The following is a 6035-nucleotide window of genomic DNA, read 5'->3' as shown; positions in this document are numbered from 1 at the left end:
AAGGTGGGTACGGGTGTCGCTTTATCAGGACCACAATCACCGCCCCCGCCTTACCCCCGAGGCTGCTTTGGAACAGGTGTGTCAAGCAGCTTCTGTAGTCTAGGCTCAGAGTCCTGGAGCCAAGAGGGATGGCCGCTGTTCAATTCTCCCCACCTGTCCTCGTGGAATCATAGTGTAGATGCCCCAACTTTGAGGGCGGCAAAGACTTAGGACTTTCTCCTCTCCAGCCTTGTAAGGAGCTGACTTCTTACTGGGTATGACCTTTTGCGAACTCTCACCCCACCCCTTCCCCTTTGACCCTTCAATAGATGCTCAGCTGCACTCCCATGAAGAACCCAGGAATGTGTGCCAGGAGGCACCCATCACCCCAGAGGGTCATGACCTTCGAACTAAGAAATGTCTACAATTGCCAACTATTAACCTAATTAATATTATGGGAAGAGGTCTGGATCTGGTACCAGAGGACTTGCTTTTGAATCTCGATTCAGTAGTAACCTGTATGACCTTGGACAAATGAGTTAACCTCTCTGGCTCTTGGTTTCTTCATCTATAAAATCAAGTGATTGGAAAAATATGATCTTTAAAGTGTTCCCTTTAAAACCTTAACACCTACTTTGGTGCCACCCATCCTACTCTTAGGACCTTAACACTTTCCAGAGACCATTATCTGATCCTGAAGATAAATTTCCCTTACTGCCGACCTAGCCCTGTACACAATACAAACATGTGCCAACGGTTCTCCATGCGTATGGAAAGCCATCCATTCCTATTCGCCCTATGTGACTCTTGTTCATCCGCCCTGTTTACAGGACCTATGATTTCATCTGTGTCGTTCCATCTAGTAGACGCTTAATAAATGCTACATTTAATTAAAATATTCGACTTCTCAATTTACAACTAAGATAAATATATTTAGAAGCTATTACTATAGCTGCCAAGACCTAACCTCTTTATTAAGACTACAAGCGCTTCGATCAATAAATATTTGAGCACCTATTGTGGGCAAAGTACCTGCTATGTGTACCAAAGGGAATACAAAGGAATAAATATTCGAATATTTTTTTGTAATAGTCTCTGCTCTCAAGAACGTTAAAATTAAGTTGGGGATATGATTTATATGCACATTGATAAAAGTAATTAGCAATGCAAGATAGCAAATAAGCTTAGAATTATTGATGTGGCTATAAATGAAATATAAATGATGTGCTTTAGACTAAGCAGTTTAGTATAGTGGAAACAGTATTGGCATTAATAAGCCCAGGTTCTAGACTCTGCTCAGACACTAACTAATATGAGGCAACTCACTTTAACTCTCTGGGCCAGAGTTCCCTCTTCTGTAAAATAAAAGAGTTGGACTAGGTCAGGGTTGAAGAGCCTGTGGCCTTGGGGCCACACGTGGCTCTCTAGGTCCTTGGGTGCAGCCTTTTGACTGAGCCCAAACTTTACAGAACAAATCCTTTTATTAAGGGGATTTGTTCTGTGAAGTTTGGATTCAGTCAAAGGGCTGCACTCAAGGACCTAGAGGGCCACATGTGGCCCCAAAGCCAAAGGTTCCCTACCCCTGGACTAGATGATCTCAGATCCCAATGGGCGACCAATAGGAAAAGGCTGTAAGAATCCTCTTCCTCCTCTGTCCTAGTCCCCAGTGCCTGATTCTGGCAAACACCCTGTGCTCCCTCTTAGCAGAATAGTAACTTTCCTTTACCTCCCTCCCTCAACAAGGCAACCCAGAATCATTACTTCAGTTAGGCACAATAAACCCTCTTTTATGGATTGGGGACACGGCCTCTCATACCATTGGATGAGTAAGAAGTCACCAACTATGAAGATGGTAGATCACTGGGCCCCATTCCATATACCCTGCAACAGCCTTCAGACCTCAGACATTGCCACACGACCTACATATTAACCTGTGTTGTATCATATTAACCTTCCACTATGTGTTGTCTCCCCTGATTAGTATCTGAGCTCCCTGAGAACAGGGACTGTCTTGTTTTCCTATTTGTATCTCAGCACTTAGCCCAGTGTACGATACATAGTAAACGCTTGAGAGATGCTTTTTTCATTCATTCATTCCTAAGATTCTTTCCCTTTATATGAGTCTATGATCTCTATTAATGGTACTAGTAAAAAATTCTATACGAGTTCTGAGGGAGGCACGGTAACTTCTGGTTAGGGTAGTCAGGAAAGGCTTCCAGGAAGCAGTGGAATTTAAGTTGGATTTTTCAAGCTTGATTAGACTTTGGATGAGATACAACATAACCTAGGAGCCAGGAAGATCGGGGTTGAAGTCTTGCCTCTGAAACATACTAGCTATGATCAAGTCCAATCAAACTCTCAATGTGCTCAAGCAACTTTCCAAGACTTACAGGATATAGGCAAGTTGTTAATGGAGAGACCCATGAAACCACAGATCATAACAAAAAAAAAACCACCCAAAAAACAACCCAATAACTTTGGGGAAAAGTTAAGTATTATAGATATAAAAGCAATTCAATATGTACTTGAAAGCCTTAATAAAAGATATCCGAGTCAAAATATTCAGTTTGTTTCAGTGACTTGTAAACTCCCGTCTGATAAATTTATAAGGGGTTAGATTATCTAACCTTACAAATTCCTCAAGGTTTATGAACTCTTTATCCAAGAAAAATCAGAGCTAATGGGAATTTTTTGACTCTTCCATTCTGACCACAGTATACCTTCCCTAAAAAGACAGTGAGTGCATGATATATCCTGTACAACGACTAAGCTGAAGCCATCCCCTTTTACAAGCCTAGACATAGGCGTACCCATTTACCAGGCCAATCAAAGGGAAACAGAGCACTCTTAATTAAGATTCTTTTTGGCTATAGTTAAAATGTTTGTGAAACTCATGATCTGTGGTCGGATGCTTAAGCAGTCCAACTGATGCTAAGGAAGGCAATCATTTGTGGAAACCACAGGAACTCCATAGATGCAAGTTAAATATAGTACTTATGGGAAGTTCATCAGACAATCATGGAGAAAATGGAAAAGTCATGGTGTAGGTTTTTGTGTGCTTTGTATTAAATTTGCTAACAAGGAAGAAAAGATTGTATGACCTTTTGTTGGTTATGTTGTAGAGAGCATTTTTGTTCAGATATTAGTTTGATGTCCCCATCTACTCTGTGATTCTGAGATATTCCCTTGTGAATGATACCAGTCACAAGTTAACCTTAATTTTATCCCTCATCCTAAAAGGTCACCTTTAAAGCAATTCTCACCTAGCCTTACCATAAATTCCAAATTCCATTCTTTCAATATTGGCTCAATATTAGAGTGGAAATAAGAAAGTTGTCTTTTCAAAAATAAATTATTTCTTTGCTAGAATTCTTACTAGGTATTATCAATCAACTACAAATAAAATCGACTTCTAAGTCTTTTACCATTTTGTTTTAATTACATACTAAAAATTAATGCCATCTATAATCAATGTGCCAAGGCAACATGATCTAATATTTCACCAATGTTGGTTTCTTAATATAGCTATTATCAGTTATTAACCTGTGACAATGGTTTTTTCCCCCTACTAGGGGCATGCAAGCATGTTAGAAAAAATCTATTTGAAAGTGGAAACACATATATTAAGTTAATAACATTTAGTGGCTACTTAATATTCTTTAGTTCTGTATAGATAAGCTCTATCTTCAGATTAGACAATACTTAGGCAATAATGTGATTTAAGTTGGTATTTCCAATCCATCAGTCAATAAACATTTATTGAGCACCTACTAGAAAGAGGCAAAAGATAGTCCCTGCCCTCAAGAAGCTCACAGTCATTACAATGCAGGGGACAACAAGCAAATAAACTTTATACAAGATAAATGGGAAATAATTAAGAGAAAGAAGACACCAGAATTAAGACAGGTTGGGAAAGGTTTCCTATAGAAGACTTAAAGAAATGTACCTCTGTTGGGTCACTGCCCTTGTTCTGGTGTCACAAATTAGAAATACTGGGCACTCAGCTTTTCAGGGTTCAACAGTAGACAAAGTAAAAACTGCATTTTCCTCCCACTCTCTGCATTAAGGATCTGGGATTATAATCAAGACATTACAGAGAAATACCACTTTGAAAGACTAGAACCAAAACTAAAGAAATGACAAACCAGTTAGTCAATAAACATTTATAAGCACCTACTATGTGCCAGACATTGGAGATACAAAAAGAAGCAAAAGACAATCCTTGCCCTCAAGGAGGCAACATACAAATTACATACAAATAAGCTACATCCAAGATAAATAGGAAATAATCAACAAAGGGAAAGCACTAGAATTAGGAGGAGTTGGGAAAAGCTTCCTGTGGAAGATAGAATTTTATTTGGGACTTGAAGGAAGCCAGGGAAACCAGTAGGTGATGAGGAGGGAGAGCATGGGGGACAACCAGAGCAAAGCCCAGAGCTGAGAGATGGAACATCTTGTTCATTGTGCATCCAGGAGGCCAGAATTACTAGACTGAAGAATGTGTGGTGGGGAGTGAAGACTGGAAAGGTTGGAGGGAATTAGGTTTATGAGAGGCTTTGAATGCCAAACAGAGGATTTTGTATTAGATCTTGAAGGTGATAGGAAGCCACCGGAATTTACTGAATAGAGGCGTGACATAGTTGGACTCAAATCACTTTAGGGTTGAATAGAGGGTGGACTGGACGGGAAAGAGAGGCAGGCAGACCCACCAGAAGGCTCAGGCTTGAAGGAGCCTGAAGGAGAGTGGTGGCAGTGTCAGAGGAGAGAAGAGGGTATATTCGAAAGATGTTGCAAAGGTGAAATTGACAGGACTTGACAATATCTTGGATATGGAGGATGAGAGACAGTAAGGCTGTACCTAGATTACTCCTAGGTTGTGAGTCTTGAGGTGCTCACAGAATGGCATTGTCTTCTATAGTAATGGCAAAGGTAGGAGAGGTAGAGGGTTTGGAGAAAAGATAAATTCAGTTTTGGATATGTTGAGTTTAAGATGTCAACTAGACATCCAGTTTGAGACATCTGAAAAACAATCGGAGATAGAGATTTGAGGTCAGCAAAGAGGATAGGTAGATTTGAGAATTTTCAGCATAGAGATGGTATGAAATCCATGGGAGTCAATCAGATCACCAAGTTAAGTAGTATAAAGATAGGAGAAGAGGGCCCAGGACAGAACCTTTCTGGGATAACTATATGGTTAGAGGGTGTGATTCAACAAAGGAGACTGAGAAGGAAGATATAGATAGAAGAACTGGGAGACAGTAGTGTACCAAAAATCTAGAGAGAAGAGAATATCAAGAAGGAAAGGGTGGTGAGCATTTTCAAAGACTGCAGAAAGGATTGAAAATTTGGAAATTAAGAGATAATTGGTAACTTTGGAGAGAACAGTTTCAATGGGATGATGAGTTTGGAAGCTGGATTTTGGGGGGTTGAGAAGAGAGAAAGTGGAGGAACCCATATCGACAGCCTCTTTTAAGGAATTTAACCACAAAGGACAAAAGGGATATAGGTATCTAGGGTGGTTAGGTGGGGAAGTGGATAAAGTGCCAGGTCTGGAGTGAAGAAGACTCTTCTTCCTGAGTTCAAATCTAGCCTCAGACACTCACTAGCTTTGTGTCCCTGGACAAATCACTTAACTCTGTTTGCCTCAGTTTCTCATCTGTAAAATGATCTGGAGAAGGAAATGACAAACCACTCCAGTATCTCTCCCAAGAAAAGCCCAAATAGGGTCACAAAGAGTCAGACAAGAACAATAATTTCATACATTATCTTGTAAGGTCAGCTAGGTGGCATAGTGGCCTAAACTCAAAAATGGCAAACCAGTGTAGTAACTTTGCTAAGAAAACCCCAAAGGGGGTCACAGACATGACTGAAAAACAGCTTAATGACAACAACAGTGAGTGGAGATCAAAGGGTCAAGTGAGGGCTTTCTAAGGATGAGGGAGACACAGCCAGGTTTATAGGCAGTAAGTAAGCAGCCAGCAGACAAGCCAAACCATTAATCCAAAAGACTAAGGGGGAAACATGCCACTCACCTCTTGCCAAAGAAGTGATGAACT

This window comes from Trichosurus vulpecula, chromosome 4 (assembly GCF_011100635.1).
Source record: "Trichosurus vulpecula isolate mTriVul1 chromosome 4, mTriVul1.pri, whole genome shotgun sequence".
Lineage (NCBI taxonomy): Eukaryota > Metazoa > Chordata > Mammalia > Diprotodontia > Phalangeridae > Trichosurus > Trichosurus vulpecula.
Note: the sequence above shows the minus strand (reverse complement) of the source record.